At 40.9% G+C, this 20373-nt stretch overlaps 1 protein-coding gene across 1 annotated transcript in view; it reads left to right on the plus strand.

Annotated features, from left to right (window-relative positions):
- RGSL1 (regulator of G protein signaling like 1) overlaps positions 1 to 20373 on the plus strand; it is a 1267980-nt gene that overhangs the window by 243165 nt on the left and 1004442 nt on the right. The gene's annotated exons all lie outside the window — the stretch shown is intronic.

The following is a 20373-nucleotide window of genomic DNA, read 5'->3' on the forward strand; positions in this document are numbered from 1 at the left end:
TGGACCCCACCCAATTTGGGTTTGTGAAGGGCCGATCTTGTCTCCTGAACCTGATTGACTTCTTTGAATCAGTCTCCAGAGCCATGGACAAGGGTAAGGTGGTCCACACAGCCTATCTAGACCTTGCCAAGGCCTTTGACACCATCCCCCACTCTGGAATCATAGATAAACTTACTAAGTTGGGCATTAATCCCTATGTCACCCAATGGGTTACTAAATGGCTTACTAATAGAACCCACACTGTAAAAGTAGCCGACTTCAAATCCAGCTCCAGACAAGTGACAAGTGGAGTACCTCAGGGTTCAGTCCTGGGGCCGCTCTTGTTTGGCATCTACTTCTCTGAAGTACAGGTCAACACTAAGGGAATCTGGCTAACAAAGTTTGCAGATGACTGCAAACTGGGAGCCATTATTGAATCCCCAAATGATGTGGATACTCTACAAAAGGGCCTTACAGAAACAGATGCTTGGTGCCAGAGCCATGGGCTCAAGCTCAATGCCACGAAATGTATTGTTATCCCCTTTGGGAAAAAACATGTATCCATGAATTACCATATAGGTGGCAGTACACTAAACACAGAAAGTGTGATAAGAGACTTAGGGACACAGGTGGACAGTGGTCTCACCTTCGATAACCACATCGCCACAACAGTCAGGAAATCCTTCTATGTGGCAAACCTCATCACAAAGGGCTTTTCATCCAGAAAAAAGGAGGTTATTGTCCCACTGTACTCATCCCTCATTAGACCCATTATAGAATACAATGCCCCATTTGGTATGTACCTCTCAAGACATCTGCAACAACTGGAAAGGCCTCAGAAATACCTCACTAAAAGAATCACAGGCCTAAAGCAGATGCCCTACGCTGACCGCCTTAAAAAACTCCAGCTATACTCTGTCGCATATCGTCTACTCAGAGGCGATCTCTGCTTAACATACAAGGCCATGTTAAACCCAGAGCTGTTGGACATGCTACACTTAAAGAAATCCCAATCCCTCAGAGCTACACGCCCTAGGGATCTAAACCTTGTCATCACAATAAAGAAAACATGCTGGAGGGATAGGTTCCTGACCCAGAGACTCCCCAGACTCTGGAATAGATTGCCCATACATGTCAAGCAGAGTGCCTCTTTGGACCTCTTCAAGAGGAACCTTGACGATTGGATGGGAGAAAGGAAATTCACCCCAGGGATCACGTCAGTCACCCTGCTAGACAGGGGTCCAGGAAAGTAAATAATGTGGGAAGAAATAGCCAGGGAATTGTTATGGCTAGGCTTGTATAGGCCCTAGGGCTGATAGCCTAGTACCAACCTATGAACCCTTTTCCCACCCACCACGCCCTCCCAAAAGGATCCCAGATGTACCACCCAATCACAGGGATCAAGCGGCTATAGAGATAGAAAAGCTGCTATTAAAAAGAGCCATCCAAAGGGACTCAACAGACCAGGCAGGATTCGGAACATACTCTAGGATCTTTTTAGTTCCAAAAAGAACAGGGGACTGGAGACCCATCCTAGAACTCAGCAGGTTAAACGACCATGTAAAGAAGTCCATGTTCCAAATGGTCACTTTACAATCCATACTCCCTTTGTTGGGGAGAGACAGCTGGATGTGCTCAATAGATCTCCAGGATGCCTACTACCACATAATGATGGACAAAGCATCAAGCAGCTACCTACGCTTCCAGCTGAGAGCCAATCATTACCAGTTTCGGGCACTGCCCTTTGGTCTCACCACAGCCCCCTGGGTGTTCACCAAGTGCATGGCAGTGGTAACAGCTCATTTGCAGCGTCAGGGAATCCAAGTCTTTCCATACCTGGACGATTGGCTCCTGACTGCCACCACCAGGCATCGCCTAATTCAGTCGAGAGATTCCACAATCAAGCTCTGTTCCCAGTTGGAAATCTCAATAAACTGGGAAAAATCCTCTATTTTGCCCACTCAGTCTATAACTTTTATAGGAGCAAACATAGACACGGTTGAGATGACAGCCAGACTACCTACAGACAGAATACAGAATCTTGTGCAACAAATTTACAGGATACTTCCCCTTCAAAGAGTCAAAGTGAAGGTGGTGTTGCAGCTTCTTGGAACTATGGCATCAACCATAACCTTGGTACCTTTAGCAAGACTACATATGAGAATACTCCAGTGGCTCCTGTCATCCCAGCGGTCGTTTCAACAGTTGCCTCTACATCATCAGATCCTGATTACAGATTCTTGCAAAAAGGACCTACGCTGGTGGATTCAACCAGGTCATCTTACCGCAGGGACTCCCTTTGTACTGCACCAACCCATTGCCACTGTGACCACGGATGCCTCTCAGATAGGGTGGGGGGGACATTATCTGGGCGGGACTGTCCAAGGCACATGGCAAGAGCAGGAGGCCCATCTGCATATCAGTGTCCTAGAGATGAGGGTGGTGCTTCTAGCTTTGCAAGCACTTCACAACTTTCTCCCTCTAGGGACGATAGCTATCCAGACCGACAACATGTCGGTTGTCTGGTATCTAAACAAACAAGGGGGGACCAGATCATATCCCTTATGTCGAGAGGTCATGCGAGTTTGGGATTGGGAAATTTCTTCCCAACACTTTCTCATTGCAATGCACATCCCGGGGACTTCCAACGTAATAGCGGACAAGCTAAGCAGGGCAATATTGTTACCTCACGAATGGTCCTTGAACCAGAAAATAGCCAGTATGATCTTTCACAAGTGGGGACAACCCTGCTGTGACCTCTTTGCCAGTCCCATCAACACCAAATGCAGCACCTTTTTCTCTCTCATCCTCCTTTGGGGGAGTCTCCAAGAGATGCACTTGTCCACGATTAGCCCCCAGGACTCCTTTATGCTTTTCCTCCTTTTCCACTCATCCCCAGGTCATACAGAAAGTAATGCTGTTGGGAAGCAAGATGATCCTCATCACCCCTTACTGGCCTCATCAGATTTGGTTCCCTTTTCTCGGGCCTCACCTGTTGGACTGCCCATGGACTCTGGACCCAGTGCCAGACCTCCTGACACACATGTCAGGTTCTCTTCACCCCAGTCTCCACACTCTCAAACTGACAGCATGACTGCTCCAGTTCCATCACTAGTCAGGCTTCATGATTTGTCTCCAGCTGTAACTCATATTATTACCTCTTCTCACAAGCCTTCGACCAGAAAATTGTGTCATAGTAAATGGAAGAGATTTTCCATGTGGGCACACAATAGAGAAGTTGATCCATTTACAGCACCCATTACTATTGTTCTAGAGTTTCTTTCTGAACTCTTTCACCAGGGTTCAGCAGCTGCTACACTCAGAATTCAACTAGCAGCAATATCTAATTTTCATGTGGGGATTAATGATTCCAGTCTTATGTCTCACAAACTGTGCAAATCCTTTCTTAAGTGTTCCATGATGTTAAGACCTCCTGTGCAAGACACCGTTCCTCCTTGGGACCTGAATCTAGTTCTGTCTAGACTTACTCTGCTACCCTTTGAACCAGCCCATAGTTGTCAGTTGAAATATCTGTCTTGGAAGACTCTTTTTCTGGTAGCAATAACCTCAGACAGGTGCGTTTCTGAATTACAGGCTCTGTCTGTTAAACCTCCATATTTAATTTTTCACAAAGACAGGGTTTCTCTCCAGACCAATCCTTCCTTTATTCCTAAAGTCTGTTCTCAATTTCACTTAAACCAAACAATTGAATTGCCAGTGTTCTTCCCTAATCCCTCCAATAAAGCAGAGTATACATTCCGCCAATTGGATGTGCATAGGCAACTGTGTTTCTGTATCCACAGGACCAAAGGATTTAGAAAATCAGAACAGCTGTTCATTTCTTTTGCTGAGGCAAGAATGGGCTTGCCAGTTTCCAAGGTCACACTGTTGAACTGGCTGTCTAGTTGTATTTCCTTTATTTACAGTTCTCAAGGAAAGGAGTTACCCTTTAAAGTCAAAGCGCATTCTACCAGGTCCTTTCTACTTCTGCTGCTTTCCAGGCCAGGACACTTATTGATAGTATTTGTGCAGCAGCAACATGGGCTACCCCTCATACCTTCATTTCCCATTATAAATTGGATTTAACTTCCAGGGGTAGAGTCTCGTTTGGTTCCATGGTACTCAGGAGTATTTTCCAGTGAGCCACCCATTCAAGATGCTAGGGACGCTGTCCCACACGTAATAATGGAGGCGAGATAGGACTACATAACATAAAGAAGTTATGTACTCACCAGAACGTTCCATGTATGTAGTCCATCTCGCCGAACATTATTACAAACCAACCCACCAGCCCCCTTCCTGGAGGATCTGGATACAGTTTGTCCTTTTCTACAGTGGTTTTTGCCACAAGGGTTCCTTTTATTACAGTTTATTCTTCCGGACCTTTGTTCCTTTTCATGTCTGATTCTGGTAGACTAGTAGCAAACAAGATCTGGGGAATGTGCGCATGCATCATGGGATACCTATTAGCCACGAGCCAATCAGAAGTTTTCAGGCTTTGTAAGCAGCCGAGGATTGGCTCCGAACCCACATGTAATAATGTTCGGCGAGATGGACTACATACATAGAACGTCATGGTGAGTACATAACTTCTTTTTAAGCAGGATACACGCAATCACATAAACGCTTCTGTCTCTGCTGATTCAGAGACTTATTCAGACAAAGAAATAAGGATAAAACAACTCTTTAAATATTAAATTACAGCTTATGCAACTAAACCAGTGCCCCTAATTAATGTTAAAACACGCCAACCAGCACCCTCAGTTCATAGTAAAGCATAAAACCTTTACAAATCTGTGAATTACTAAAAACTATCTAAAAACCTGTATATAATAATAAAACTAGTATCAAAAAGTATCTATATGTAATATAATAAATACAATATGATAAATGTGGAAACAGTATTAGCATAATCTCATGTAAAGCACACAATAAATAAAATTAATCTTTCTAATGCCTTACGTTTTAGAAAACAGGACAATGAGAATGCATTATCTAAGCCTGGCCACTGTATGGCATTAGTTCTTAGTTCATAGTAAAGCATAAAACATTCAAAAATCTGTGAATTATTGAAAACTATATAAAAACATATATAATAATAAAACTAGTATCAAAAAGTATATATATATATATATATATATATATATATATATATAATATAATAAATACAATATAATAAATGTGGAAGCAGTATTAGCATAATCTCATGTAAAGCACACAATAAATAAAATTCATCTTTCTAATGCCTTACGTTTTGGAAAACAGGTCAATGAGAATGCATCATTTTAGCCTGGCCACTGTGTGGCAGTAGTTCTCAGTTGCCATAAAGCCTCATGTTTTTCCAAAATTAATATCCATGGCCCACCTGTATGCTGCGGTGGTACGGCAGTAGCGTTGTTACCTCACAGCAAGAGGTTCTCCCATTCGATTCTTGGCTGGGCTTGGGAGTGCCTTCTGTGTGGTGTCTGCATGTCCTCCCCGCGGTTGGGTAGCATTCAAAAGACATGCGTGCATAAATGGGCGTGCCTTCGTTGAAGGTTGAGCATCGAGCTGGTACCTCGGCGTTTCGTAAAAATCTACTGCCAATCATTAGCGGACCGGAGTTCCGCTGTGGCGACCCCTTACCGGGAAAAGCCGAAAGACAAACAACAACAACAACAATGTCCATAGACCACCTCTTATGTCTGGGGTAAGTGCCTCAATGATAATAAATTTAAAACTATGGTCAACATGTTCTATACAATGTTTTACCAATGCATTCTTTACATATTTGTTTTTTATGTCCCTGAGATGTTCATAAATGCAGTTCTTAAATTTTCTTTCCACCTTGCCTATATAAAAACAAGGACACGTTAAGCAGAATGCACAGTATACCACTCTCTCAGTGTTACATGAACATTTCTGATTCAAACTCAGTTTTATATTGCTAATGTTAAAATTACATCTTTTTTGTATATATGGACAATAATTGCAACTACCACACTTACTCAACTTCCCACTTTCATGTCCCTTTGTTTTAGTCTCTAAAATAGATTTTAGGCATTTGTCCTTTCTATAAACTATACAAAGTGTTTCACCGACTAGTTCCCTTATGTCCTTGTTGTTTACAATAACCAACCAATTTTTGGCCAGTATATCAGCTATGTTCCTACTCGAGCTGTTGAATGTAGTAACAAATGCAGTGTTAAAATTACTTGGTTCCTTATGCTCCACACTTTGCTAATTCAGTGTATTAGAACATTGTGTATTTTCCTAATAATTTTCCAATATGTTATCCACACTACAGTCCCCCGAATTTTGATTCAAAATAGGCAAAAAATACCCACTTTCACGCTTGTTGATTACTTCCAGCATAACCTCATTTACATGACTGAATGGATAGCTCCTACAAATAAACATGTCTTTCAGCTTGTCACATTCATCTAAAAAACTGTTAAAGAAGGTGACCATACATGCAGCCCTTACAAACTGCCCTTTAACCACAGCAATTTTTTGTTTGTGAGGGTGGGAACTATCATAGTGCAAGTAACTATTTGAGAACGCAGATTTCCTAAAAATTTCTGATTTGAATATTTTCTGTTCCCTGTCTTACATCAGTCTAATATCCAAATATGAAATTTCATCAAGGCCAATTGAGTGGCTAAATCTCAAGAAACTTGTCGAGTTTATTTATTTAATTTATTTATTTAAATTTAAATAGCTGAAGGTAAAGTTAATGTTTATGAACAACTGATAGAGACTGTGCTATATAATAATTTTATTCTATTCAACAAAGAATTTTACCTACAATTGGAAGGTGTGTCGATGGGTTCAGCATGTGGGGCGTCTATATGCAAATGTGGTAATGCTCCAATGGGAAAAGAGATTTTTAATAAATTCGCCTTACTTTTCATTTTGCAAATGCTACTTGCGGTTTTTAGACAATATTTTTATTTTTTGGACAGGTCCTTCTGAAATAATTCCTGAGTGTTTAGATTATGTGAACAACTCAACAAGTTTCTTGAGATTTACCCACTCCATTGGCCTTGATGAAATTTCATATTTGGATATTAGACTGATGAAAGACAGGGAACAGAAAATATTCAAATCAGAAATTTTTAGGAAATCTACGTTCTCAATAGCTATTTGCACTATGATAGTTCCCACCCTCACAAACAAAATAAGCTGTGGTTAAAGGGCAGTTTGTAAGGCTGCACATGTGGTCACCTTCTTTAACAGTTTTTCAGATGAATGTGACAAGCCGAAAGACATGTTTATTTGTAGGGGCTATCCATTCAGTCTTGTAAATGAGGTTATGTTGAAAGTAATCAACAAGCGTGAAAGAGGGTATTTTTTGCCTATTTTGAATAAAAAGGCAGGGAACTGTAGTGTGGATAATATCTTGGAAAATTATTTAGAAAATAGACAATGTTCTACTACACTGAATTAGCAAACTGTGGAGCGTAAGGAACCAAGTAATTTTAACACTGCATTTGTTACTACATTCAACAGCTCAGGTAGGAACATAGCTGATATACTGGCCAAAAATTGGTTGGTTATTGTAAACAACAAGGACATAAGGGAACTAGTCGGCGAAAAATCTTGTATAGTTTATAGAAAGGACAAATGCCTAAAATCTATTTTAGAGACTAAAACAAAGGGACATGAAAGTGGGAAGTTGAGTAAGTGTTGTAGTTGCAATTATTGTCCATATATACAAAAAATGATGTAATTTTAACATTAACAATATAAAACTGAGTTTGAATCAGATATGTTCATGCAACACTGAGAGAGTGGTATACTGTGCATTCTGCTTCAATTGTCCTTGTTTTTATATAGGCAAGATGGAAAGAAAATTTAGGAACTGCATTTATGAACATCTCAGGGACATAAAAAAAATCAAATATGTAAAGAATGCATTGACAAAACATTGTATGGAACATGTTGACCATGGTTTTAAATTTATTATCATTGAGACACTTACCCCAGACATAAGAGGTGGTCTATGAGCATTAATTTTGGAAAAACATGAGGCTTTATGGCAACTGAGAACTAATGTCACACAGTGGCCATGCTTAAATGATGCATTCTCATTGTCCTGTTTTCTAAAATTTACTGCATTAGAAAGATGAATTGTATTTATTGTGTGCCTTACATGAGATTATGCTAATACTGCTTCTACATTTATTATATTATATTGTATTTATTATATATACATTATATATATATATATATATTCTTTTTGATACTAGTTTTATTATTATATATAGGTTTTTACATAGTTTTTAGTAATTCACAGATTTGTGAAGGTTTTATGCTTTACTATGAACTGAGAACTAATGCCACACAGTGGCCAGGCTTAGATAATGCATTCTCATTAGATTAATTTTATTTATTGTGTGCTTTACATGAGATTATGCTTACACTGTTTCCACATTTATCATATTGTATTTATTGTATTTATTATATTATATATACTGTATATATTATATATGTATATTATATATACATACTTTTTGATACTAGTTTTATTATTATATACAGGTTTTTACATAATTTTTAGTAATTCACAGATTTGTGAAGGTTTTACGATTTACTATGAACTGAGTGTGGTGGGTGTGTTTTAACATTAATTAGGGGTGTTGGTTTAATTGCATAAGCTATAATTTAGTATTTAAAGAGTTGTTTTATCCTGATTTCTTTGTCTGAGGAACTCTCTGAATCAGCAGAGATGAAAGCGCTTATCTGATTGTGTGTATCTTGCTTAATAAAAGTTTTCATTGTACTACAGCGGCTTGTGGAAAAAGAACAGCATTTTTATATCATTGTGATCCCCAGCTCTGCTTGTGCTCACTTTTCTTGCTATTTTTGTGACTTATTTGTTGTTTTGGATCAATAATAGTGGGTGACTACCAGTGTTGCTCATCAGGTAGATTTTTTGCACATATCCCAGGTGAAATGTTGAGATCACCGATTTATTCATCTAGACTGTTTTTATAGGGAACTAGGGAACTACTTTGCTTGATATTAAAGGGTAGCTTATTCCAGAAATGGGAGATTTGTGTTAGGTGACTGTCTCATCATCTGGTGTAGTTGTTCTGGTAGCATAGTATTAGGTCTGTAGAACAAGTGTTAGTTTTAGCATTGTTGTTGTTGTTATGTCTTTCGGCTTTTCCCGGTTAGGGGTCCCCACAACTCCGGTCCGCTAATGATTGGCAGTAGATTTTTACGTGCCGAGTTGCCAGCCCTGACGCACAACCTTCAACGAAGGTACGCCCATTCACGCATGTCTCCACACAGAAGACGCTTTAGCTGAGAATCGAACAGGACAGCGTCTTACTGTGAGGTGACAACGCTACCGCAGCACCACCACCGCAGTTCCATTGTTAGTTTTAGCATTGTTTTTGTTTAAGTGAAAAAGTTCATAAACTGCTGGCTTGTTCTTAGGAGAGATGGCTTTTCAGGAATCTGTGCAACTCTTAGTAGATGGACAGGATTGTAATCTAATCTGTTAGAGTAGTTAAGGGTACAGATGAAAGCACATAGATTTCTCTGTGGTATACCTCACAGAAGATATTGACTTAGATGAAGGGGAAGGGTCCCCCAGATTGCCACCTGATGACATCTCCTTTGGAGACATTTTGGAAATCCTTATGCAAAAAGATGGTTGGTCTTCAGACAACCCATCCCCTGAGGATTCAGTATTCCTGGAAGCTTTTGGCTTTGAACCATCTATGTCTTGAGTGACACCCTGGGCAAATGAGCTTATTGACCTAGACTCTTGCTTGGCATGGAAGGAAGCAGACTCTGTTGAACCAATCCTTATTAGAACAGACAACATTTTAGTCCCAACAAAAGATAGACCACATTAGATCAAAGGTGTCCTTATTAAAGTTATGGTTGTAGGGCCTTGCAGAACAGATCTCCTCTGTCCACTTCTCTAACATAGAATCTAGGGCATTGGACTGATTTGGAAAAAGTGTATTTGTATCAGTAACCTTTGTCTTGTGATCCTTGAACTATCTAGTGCACTTTACAAGGTTAAAGAGAGATTTGATTAAGGAATTCTCAAAGTCTCTCTCAGAGTCCATGTCTCTGGAGGAGAATTCCAACTAGATGTGATAAAAAATCTAAAAGGGAATCCATCCTTGACTGGGTCCTAACTAACAACCCCACATTCTACCCTCACACAGGCAGTCTTCCAAACACCTTAAGTGACCACAACATGGTATACTTTATGCGTAGCAGAACAAGCATATGCAAAACCACTAACTATATATCCACTAGAAACACAAAAAAATTCTCTCCTGAAGTCCTCAACACTATACTCTGTAACTGTGACTGGACCCCCCTAAAAAACCCTTACACTTGACCAGGCTGTAGCATATTTCAACAAAGCATTTCTACAACACCTAGACACTATCGCTCCATTGCGCAAAATCAAGGTTAGAGCTTCTACAAACCCATGGCTCAGTAAAGAAACCAAACAAATCCTCAAGTCCAGAGACACTGCCTGGCTTTACTGTCAAAAAAGCAAATAAACACAAAGCCTAACTAAGTACCAAGAACTGCGCAACTGTGCAAAAATATGCATTAGGCTGGATAAAAAAATCCTACAACACAACATTACAAACTAAATACCAACACAACCCACAAAAATTTTGGCAAAATGTAAACCAGCTACTAAAATCCACCCAAAAGGCTACCCCCAAACCAACCACCCCTGACACTAAAGTTTCCATCGAAACACAATTTAACTCCCACTTTGCGAACTCAATTCTATCCTTAGTATCACAGGACAGTTCCTTCCTCACTATCCCCCAACACAAATAACACTAATACAAGCTTTACCCTCAAAACAGTTTCCACCACTTCAATCAAAAGCATGCTCTCCAAACTAAAAACCTCATCAACAGCAGCCGACCTACTCCCCAGTTATTTCTTGAAACTCACAGCAGATGCTATTGCTATCCCAGTCTCCACTCTCATAAACAGATCAATTGTTGAAAACTATGTGCACAAACTCTGGAAAATATCCTATGTTACACCCATACATAAAGGTGGGACCTCCACTGAACTTAATAACTACAGACTCATTGTTTTACTCTTCCCCCCTGGCCAAAATCCTAGAAAAATGCATCCATACCCAGATGCTAAACTATCTCCTAGACAGCAACATCCTGTCACCTACTCAGCATGGTTTCAGACCTGCCCATAGTACCACAACAGCCCTCCTTTGCTTCACAGACACAGTAAACTGTCTCAAAAATAAAGGCCTACAGGTGTCAACTCTTTTTTTTTGGATATGTCCAAAGCATTTGACACAGTCTCACACCAAATCCTGCTAAACAAACTAAACCAATATCACTTATCAAATTCCACTCTTACCTGGTTCCAAAGCTACTTAACTGACAGGTACCAAGCTGTGAAATGGGAAAATTCTCTCTCTGTCTTCAACTGCCCATAACTATAGGAGTCCCACAGGGTTCTATCTTAGGACCACTACTATTCACAGTCTTCACAAATGTCCTCCATACCTCCACACAGCATGCATCTATCATTCAGTATGCAGATGAAACTACCTTAATCTGTGCTGCACAAAACATTCCCATCCTCCTGCAAACAACTCAGCTGGCATTCTCTGACATTGAAAACTACCTTACCAAAGCCCAATTTATCCTCAATCCAATGAAAACTCAACTTATGATTATAACCAGTTCTAACAAAAACACTGATAACAGTCAGTTCACTATCTACTCCACAAATGCTACTCCAATCACTCCAGTGGCACAGGCTAAGCTATTGGGAATAATCATAGTCTCCCACCTAAAATTTGATAGTCATCTCAACTATTAAAAAAGTACATGCCAAACTGGGATCACTCTACCGTATCAAACCATTTCTTACCAACAACACAAGATCAGCCATTGCTCGCTCCCAACTTCTGTCCACCCTACTCTATGCATCTCCCATTCTGACTAATCTCAACAAAACTGAACTAAGCAAAATGGAGCCTGCTATAACAGAATTGCCTGCTTTGCTGCAAATTGCTCATATAGAACTCATCACTGTACTGCTTTGAGACAGCTCCACTGGCTTGAACTGCCCAACCTCCTAACCTACAATCAGCTCTGCCTCTGTCATTCGATCTATTACTTCCCCAATAAGTGTCCTGCCCTCAAAAACCTAATACATCACTCAGCCAAAAGGCCTCTTAGATCATCAAGCAAACTACTACTAGAAGTCACCAACAGCTACAATAGTTTTTGAGATGTGCTATATAGTAGTTCAGTAGCTAAAAATGAAACTCTGTCCCCACTTGCATTCAAAACACATCATCCAAAGCCTCCTTTAAAGACCTCATCAGGCAACATCTCAAGCAAAGTTGGCAGTGCCATGATTGCTCCCCAGGCTAGTGAAAGGGGATATGTTTTACATACTAAATCTAGAGTACTTGATAATAGTTTTCAGTCTTACTCACAAACACTGGCTAATCTACAATGTATGTACTGTACCTGTGTACTATGTATGTATTCTACCTATGTTCCAAATTTCAGCTGTACACCACAAATCTATTAATTACCTTTATTTTTAAATTAATATTTTTTTGTTTGTTCTCTCCACTGTAAGTGTTGATGTGCCACATACCACTGTAAAAACATGTCTTTTGTAATTTGTGTGTATACTGATCATGTCTAAATAACTAAATGTATCTGTAATTTTTCTTTGTAGAGCTTTTCTCCCTGGGCCTCTGCTGAAAAAGGGCCTTATCAGCTCAGTTAGACACCCCAGATTAACAAATGTAAAATAATAAATAATTATAAGACATCATCCTCACAGCTGGCCACTCTTTTATCTGTATCGAATGCATCCATGGGGTTAATTTCACATGCAAGAGAAGATACCACATGGGCTGCCAGTTCTGGCATTGTCATAAGGAGACATGTCTGGATGCGGCTATGTGATTTTGCAGAGCCTTTCATTTCTTTTTTCATCAGTGCCCCCTTTGATGGAACTTCCTTGTTTGGCCTGTCTGTGAAAGAAATGTTTACACGCAGTGAACAGGAAGGAAAGATGCTGTCTGCTACAGAGATTCACCTTTCTACCCCTCAACAATCCTTCTCAAGGAATCAAAGAGGAGGCAAGAAAATGTGGTTCCAGAAATCCCAAATATCTTTCTAGGATTCACACAGAGATAAACCCCTCAGAGGAAGAGGAGGGAGTTCAAATGAAAGATGTCATCCTCATGGCAGAGGAGGTCCGCAAAATCAGGGCTTCTAAGATTATTTTTCATATAGACCTTTTCAGCACTCTTAAAGGACTGCCTGACTGCTTGTCTCTAGAGGCAGTTAGAGGACATTTGTTCTTGCACCCAGATACTTGGGCTACTGTAATAAAAGATTATTGGGTGCTTAACGTAATATCCAGAGGTTACTTTATACCATTTTTCCAAACACCCTCTTACACAACAAGAAAGCTTCCCAACATTCCACCCAGTCAGAGAGAAGCTGCAGCTAAAAAATTCAAAAGCTGTTAGACAAAAGAGTCCATCCAGGAGGTCCCACCAGACCAGAGAGGATTTGGAACTTAATCAAGATTCTTTTTAGTGCCAAAAAAGACAAGGGACATGAGACTAATTTTGGATCTAAGCAATCTGAACCAATATTTGAGGAAGTCAAAGTTCCGAATGGTCATGGTTCAGTCCATTCTACCTCTTTTACACAAGGACAATTGGATGTGTTAAATCAATCTTCAGGATGCATACTATCACATCAGAATAGGCAGACAATCCAGAAGACACTTGCACTTTTGGCTGGGAGGTAGTCATTATCAATTCAGAGCCCTGCCCATTGGACGCACTACAGCCCCCAGAGTTTTTGCCAAGTGTATGGCAGTGGTGGCAGCCATAGCTCTCAACCTCTTAGCACAAAATATCTAGGCAAAGCCCCCCCCCAAATAGGGGCACATTTTAAATATTGCTCTTATAAACTTAGAAAGTTGTTAGAATAAAATGCTTGTGTTACCATGCATTTTCTGAAGGATATGAAGTCTGAAACTCAAATGCCTGCCATTATTTAGTGAATTCTGTACTCACTGATTTGCCACAAATTTTATGAAGACCAGACCAAAAATATGAGGCAAAAATTTGAGCATTCTATGAAAATCTGGACAGTTGAGAGCTATAGTTGCAACTCACTTGAGACTGCAAGGATTCTGAGTGTTTCCATACTTAGATGACTGCCTGCTCACCACTTCAACCAAGCATCTCCTAGAACAGACCTGGGACTATTTGCTTCTAATGTGGCATTTTCTAGGCATTACAGGCAACATGCCCAAATCAAAACTGTTACCATTTCAGAGCCTGGAGTTCATGGGTGCTCATCTGAATACTATAACTCAGACTGCTTCTCTGCCTCTACAATGTGTGGCCATAATCAAGTCTCAGGTTCAGCTAATCAGTTCTCATCCTACTCTACCTGCCAGAGTGGTTCTGCAGGCTATGGGTTCTGGGACAGCATTTATAGTATTAGTCCTCTTAGCATGTTACTATATGCGTGTTCTGCAGTGGACCCGAGTTGTTCAGTGGTCTGTTCTTTGAAAGCCTCTTTCCTATCCAGTCAGCCTTACTCAGGTTTGCAGAGACAATCTTCAGTGATGGATCCATTTGGATGAAACTTTCATAGGTTGCCCCTCTGTCATGTTTCTCCTGGTAGCCACAGTAACCATGAATGCCTCCCAACTGGGGATGGGGGGCATTTTTTGAGAAATACAGTTCAAGGTATATGGTCTCTCCAAGAGACCAATTCGCATATCAGTGTCCTGAAGATGGAAGCAGTCCCTCTGACATTGCAGGCATTTTAAGATCTTCTCCCTCTAGGAACCATTGCAATTCAAACTGACAACATGTCTGTAGTCTATTATATCAAGAGATAAGGTGAAACTCGATCTTACCCCCTGTGAGAGTGTAGCAATGGGCCATCTCCTCCAACCACTTTCTAGTAACAATGTACATTCTGGGGAAATCTAAAGTACTTACAGACAAACTCAGCAGGTTCATTCTGATACCTCATGAGTAGTCTCTCAAACAGTCAGAGGCGGAAGAAATTTTCTGTCACTGGGGTCAACCTTGATGCAATCATTTTGCCTCTCCCCACAACAACAAATGCAGCAGGTACTTTAACCTGATCTCCCCTAAAGTGGCAGTCACTGTGAGATACCCTAGTCCATTTTTGGCCCTCTGCTCTCCTTTATGATTATGCCCCAGTACCTCTAATTCCAAGGTTCTTACAGAAAGCCAGCAAGTTGAAGAACACTGCTGTCCTCATTGCCCCCTTCTGGCCTCACCATGTCTGGTTCCCCTTCCTTTGTTTTCATCTTCGTTATCCTCCTTGGATACTGAAACCCAGTGCAGACCTTCTATCATATCCCTTAGAAATAAAACATCTCAATATCCAAGCCCTCAGACTAAATGCATGTTTTTTCCAGTTCATTGATAGCTAGAAGCCTTGGCTGTCTTCCCCAGTCCATGACATTCTTTTGTCCTCACAGAAGGATTCTACTAAGAGGAGCTACAAAATCATATAGAAAAGATTTTCAGTCTTGGCCTCAGATAATAATGATGATCCTTTTACTGCCTCTTTTTCTTCTGCATCAGACTTCTTAGCATCTCTTTTTAAAGAAGGGGCTAGTTATTCCACAATCAAAGTACATTTGGTAGCCATATCATATTTTCACTCAGGAGGCAATACTTCTTGTTTGGTTATTTTCAAGCTAAGTAAGGATTTTTTTCTAAAATGTGCCTTCCTGTTCGGACCACCAGTGAAAGATCCGTCACCTCCCTGGGACTTGACAGTAGCTCTGCTTAACTCAACAGTCCTTCGAGCCTTCAGCAAAAACCATCTTAAAGTTCCTGCCCTGAAAAACAGCATTTTTAGTTGCTATCACTTCTGTAAAAATGATTTCTGAACTCCAGGCTTTTTTCATCAAAGGCTCCTTGCACTGTTTTTGATAAAGACAGGGTTACTTTATGAACCATTCCTTCCTTTTTACCAAAAGTGTCTTCTAAATCAAACATAAATCAAACCACACATTTGCCGGTGTTTTTTTCCAAAATTTTCAAACAAAGGTGAATACATGCTACCTCCATTAGATATACATAGACAATTACATGTCAATTTACATAGAACAAAAAACTTCAGAAAAATGGACCAGCTATTTGTTTCTTTTTCATATCGGCTTGGTTCTCCAATTTCTAAATCCGCATTGGCTAAATGGGTAATTAATTGCATTTTCTAGACTTATTTCCAACAAGGTCTCTCCTTACCAAAACCATCTTATTCAACCAGATCCATGGCTACCTCATCTGCCTTCTGGTCTAATACTTCCATTGATGGTATTTGTGCAGCAGCCACCTGGTCTAATGCTGCCACCTTTATTACTTATTACAAATTGGACATAATTTCCAGAAGCAGAGCTGCTTTCAGTTCAGCAGTTCTCCGGAATACCCTTTCATGAGGGCCACTGAAGATTCTTGAGCTAGGGAGTGTGTCGCATACTCTCAGGAAGAATGAAAAGGGCTACATCAGATATTTAAATTATGTACTCACCATAAATATGCATGGGTGTTGTCCATTTTCATTCCTCCTCAACTTCCTACACATCTTCCCCTTTCTGTCATCTTCTGGAGTGACCTGATGGACCTTTGAAACCTGTAGTTACAGATTTGAGCCCTGGTTCTAGCTCTCTTCTCTTATACTATTATAGATATTAAGTCCTTTAAAGCAGCAAGTTTGATATAAGGTATTGGGGATGGACTAGGGCATTGTGGGTAGATGGAGGAGCTCAACAGTTGGATCCAAAGTCTGTAGAATGCGAATGAGTTGGATCTGAGGTCAGATCCATAACCCATACATTGAGAAAGAATAAAAATGGACAACACAGATGCATAGTTATGGTGAGCACATAAATTTAATTCCATTTGTAAGTGAAGCTAGTACCCCCTTAACTTTCCCCCTAGGTGGTAGATAAGATGGGGAGGGCTGCCAGTACCCCCTGCAGAGGAAATTAATGGAAAGTGAAGTTTGCCAATTTGATTGGTCAGGGATACCATCACACAGCATGATCATTTCATTTGTAAGTTAGTAAGTTGATGTTACTGTCCTATTTTCAGAATTGTTTCAATGAGGGGGATTGGCATAGTAAAACTGTAAAATTTTGTACATATTTTATTGTAAGGAACAACCAAGAACTGGCTTGGATATGCCAAATACAATTTGCTTCCCTCAGAGGAAGTATATATGTTACATATGATATAGACATATATACTGTGTATATCTTTCTAAGATTAGACAATAAAATATTTGGTGGCAGAATCAAAAGACAATAGGAAAGGCACTTAATCAGCTGAATAACAGTATGTATTTTTCTCGGCAACAGAGCTTGCAGTTTGTAAGCATATATTGCATATACACACTGACAAAAATAAAATAATCAGTCCTGAGTGGGCCTTGGATCTGTGTTGCATCATTAAGCATGTCTGACTAGTTCTGTGATAAAGCAACAGAGCCAAGGAGACAATTGACATCTAATTTGGATGCTCACCATTAAATCAGTTTTGCAATAGCCTAAGCGATTTGGGTTATATCCTGCCCAGACTATGACCAGCCAGGGAGCTTTTCAAAGCTTAAGGACAACTTTCACGCACTTTAACTTCCAGGACCACAAGCAGAGCTCCATATAAAAGGCAGTTAGAGTGCCAAAAGCTTCAGAGCTTCTTGCCACAGAAGTATGTTCTTTCTGTGGCCTTTGTGTAACTGAGAGTCGGCTAGTGATCCTGAATATATAAGGCCTCTGCTGGGTAAAACCTTACATAAAATGATTTTTTTCTGAGGAAAACTTTCATTTATTCTTGGTAAAATTATTGTTTTTAGCTAGGAAACTTAAGACTCTCACAACTTGTTGGGATATTTACTTTATGAATGTTTGTATGAACAAATTGTGAAAATCTAATTTTGACATTATTTTCTAAATATTTATGTAGATTATGCATGTTAAGGGCATGAATTTCTGCTTTGGAGATGGTTAGTGTGTTTCTTACCTCAAAAACTCCTTTTTGCTTGTTATAACGTTTACCGCTTCTCCCAAGCTCCACTACCTGTCTTCAGTGCTTCTTTTCTCAGCTGAATCAATGATGCAGTTACCAGTCTCCTTTATTCTTCTTTCTCCCATCCACAAGAAGAAGAAAATTATCAGGAAATCTTTGTATGTCAGACCATCTACGGTTGTATCTCAGCTGCCGATGGATGACGGCATGTTTGAATTTGGTCCCTCAGGCTGCTTATGTTTTTTACCTAGTCTCTCTGGTATAGCACTTATAGCCACTGAGGACTGTGGAATGTCCTTTGCAGCTGTTAGGTTGCCCTCCACGGGCAAGGGAGAATTTCTGTTGTCGGTCTTAGGGAAAGGGACTAATGAAGGTCTACCACACAACAGGGAAAGGAAGCCTGAGCCCTGGGATAGTACACCTGCTTTAGAACAGTTCATGTTATGTTGTCCCCATCTCACCTTCATTCTTGCTGGTTGGGTTCGGAGCTGATCCTTGGCTTCGACTTGGCCGATTTACTACAGCTCGAGAGCTTATACTGGCTCGAGGCTAACCCCATCCCAACATGCCGAGTGGTAGCTACCCAGATCTCATTTGCCGCTTGCAGCATCGAGATTGCGACTACTGACTCAGGCTAAGTACTTAGTTTTTTGTATATTTTTATCTTCCCTTTTTCAGGGTTATTAGCAATTAATTACCTTTGTGGTGTCTGTTTTAGTCCTTGTTTAAAAAAAACAACCTCTTGACCTTCCTCAGCTCTTTTTTCTTGGCCATCGTTTTCTTAGGCCTTGTTTTCCACTTGAGCCCATTTAACTTAGAGGGTTCTTCTCTTCTTTTCCTCTTTCTGTTGGAGTAGCCATTTAAGTTAGAGGCTCTCCTATTGGGGGAGTCGCTATTTTACTTAGAAGCTCTCCCCCTTCTCCTTTTTCGAAAAAAAAAAAAAAAAAGTATCCTTGTTTGTGGTAGTGTAGTTCTGTTTTGCTAACCTTTACAGCCTTGTTTTTGTTTTTTGCTGTTTGTATTTTCTGGTCCCCAGCATGTCCAAAGAGTCAAAACCCTCTGGCTTTAAAAAGTGCGACTCGTGTTGCTAAAAAATGTCCCTTACGGACGGGCACACGAGTTGTGTTTACTGTTTAAGGGCTGTTCATCTGCAGGACTTATCCTCTATCTGTCACGCTTTCAGTTCCAGAGTCCTGCAGGAGAGAAAAAACAAACTGATTTTGCGTGGCCTTCTTAAGAACCCTCAGGATCCTTCATCGCCTATTTCTCAGCCAACTAAACAGTCTGAAAAATCCCCTAAACCATCCTCATTGGTTCCGATTTTGGAACAACCTAAATCTACTATGAAATCTTCAGCTCTGTCGGTTCCCAGTGTTGGCTCCGCCAAAGCTATGTCTCCGGTGGCTCCATCAGTAACTTCGGATTCAGTCCAGGCCCATAAAAGAACCAGGTCTCCCTCTTTGGAGCTGGTGCACTCTGCTCCACAGTCTCCTTTGTTGCAATTTGGGGCAGGCAGTCATCGGTCCTCTTCTCACTCCTCTCGGTCCTCCAGGCTTTCAGATCATGATGTGGAGAGAGTGGTCAATAGGCTCCTCAAGTCACAGGTACTTGCCAAATTGCTATCAAGCCCAGCCCATAAGGAACTGACTCCATCAGCCCATCCAGCATCTCTATTGGTTCCTCATCTGACTCTCTTGAGCTCGGAGCCGGAGTGCATGGATATCGTGGTGGTGGAACCATCAGCTCTGTTTACTTCTCCTGTATTGGTTTCGACTCCCACTCTGATCTCCTTGATGTCTCTGTCCATCGAGGGATCTGGGCACCTAAGCTCTCATCGGCTCCAAGGGGGTAGTAGCATCAGACTCTTGTCTGACCCTGCTCTCCCTCTCTGAGCTTTGGTGCAGATGAGCTTGGCTCCCACATCAGCCTTGGAGCTGTTGCTCTCGGTTCGCAGGAGATCTCAGGGCTCTTCAGAGCGGCTCCTTCGGCTCGGGACTGTGGTGCCTTCGAGGTGATGAGAAGTGTGCTGTCTCCTAAGACCACTCCACCCTCGGCTCCATTGGCTCCTTCTCCCATGGTGCCTATGCCTGCCTTTGACCCTCCTCCTTCCTCCAAGTGTAGGGAACCTATGCCCCAGGATGCCCCATTGGGCAACCCCACTTCTTCCAAAACCTCCCCTGAGTATTCAGAGGAGGTCCCTCGGAAGAAAAAATGTAAGAGGAAGCATTTGGACTCCCCTGAGTCCAGACCCCACAGTCCCCCTTCTGAGGATATCTCCTTTTCGGATATCTTGGAAATCCTTAGACAGAGGG

The sequence above is a fragment of the Protopterus annectens genome, chromosome 10.part0, assembly GCF_019279795.1.
Source record: "Protopterus annectens isolate FY-2018-M chromosome 10.part0, PAN1.0, whole genome shotgun sequence".
Classification (NCBI taxonomy): Eukaryota; Metazoa; Chordata; order Ceratodontiformes; family Protopteridae; genus Protopterus; species Protopterus annectens.